The sequence below is a fragment of the Otolemur garnettii genome, unplaced genomic scaffold, assembly GCF_000181295.1.
Source record: "Otolemur garnettii isolate 467f Iridium unplaced genomic scaffold, OtoGar3 scaffold00237, whole genome shotgun sequence".
NCBI lineage: Eukaryota > Metazoa > Chordata > Mammalia > Primates > Galagidae > Otolemur > Otolemur garnettii.
Genome location: NW_003852632.1, coordinates 60,557 through 61,911, shown reverse-complemented (window position 1 = coordinate 61,911; position 1,355 = coordinate 60,557).

Sequence of the window (1,355 nt, the reverse complement as noted above, 5' to 3'; positions counted from 1 at the left end):
TCACAGCTCACAGCAACCTCCAACTCCTGGGCTCAAGCGAGTCTCCTGCCTCCGCCTCCCAAGTAGCTGGGACCACAGGTGCCCGCCACAATGCCTGGCTATTTTTTTTTGTTGCAGCCATCTGTTGTTTGGCTGGCTTGGGCTCGATTCGAACCCGCCGGCTCAGGTGTATGTGGCTGGTGCCTCAGCCGCTTGAGCCACAGGCGTTGAGCCAGAATCCAACCTTTTAAAAACATAACCTCAGAACTGATTATTACAGTATTTCTATCTTTTCTATTACACAAAACAAGGGCATGAATGCCAGGAGGGAATGTTTGGGGGTCATTCTAGAGGCTGTCCACCACAGTGAGTGAAGCAAATGTTAACAGAATGCTATATGGCATCACTTCATATTTGGGGGCAAACGTAGGACCAGCTAAGAAGCAAAAGCAGCTGACACTCCAAGTTCTGCAATTAAGAAGTGGGTCTTTCTTTTCCCAAGGCTTCAGGCTTTGTAAGAGGTGTGGTAATTGTGTAAGAAGGAAAGAACTAAGAATCCTCCCCTGCCACCCCCCCCCACCCCGCAGTGATTTCTTCTCTGCATTACAATTACCCTTGAAATTCAAACCTTCAGATCATAGGGTATCACTATAGACAGCAACCCCAGCATCCACAAGTATGCTGACAAACCTCACAATGGAAAGAAACTAGGAATGAGGACTGCACTATAATCAATCCTGGCTCTCTTGTAACTATCTGTTCTTAGAAAAGTCATTTCAGGTCGGGCACAGTGGCTCACGCCTGTAATCCTAGCATTCTGAGAAGCTGAGGATGGTGGAATGCTTGAGCTCACAGGTTCGAGACCAGCCTGAGCAAAAGCAAGACCCCCATCTCTCCTAAAAATAGAAAAACTGAGGTGAAGATTGCTTGAGCTCCAAAATTGGAGGCTGCTGTGAGCTATGAAGCCAAGGCACTCTACCCAGGGAAATAGCTTGAGGCTCTGTCTCAAAAAAAAAAAAAGAAAGAAAGAAAGAAAAGTTATTTCACTTGTTTGAAGTTTGGTTTCATTGCTTACAACGTGTATTACTACTGTCTTACAGCTTCTACGTTTGTGAGAAGTTACACAGCAGCAACAAACATTTCCAATTTTGCTATAGAGAAAACTAAGGATGTAAAATCTTTGCGTCTTGAATGACATAATGCCTCCTACTTAGGGAATTTATTTTATACTTCGTGAATGATCTTTTTAGGCTTGGACATATATGTGAATCATGTTTCACTGTTATGCATATATCAAAGCAAATCAATGAAGAAATAAATTAGTTTAATTCTTAGGGTTTTTTAAGTCTATTGTCCGACTCTTTTTTTTTGAGACA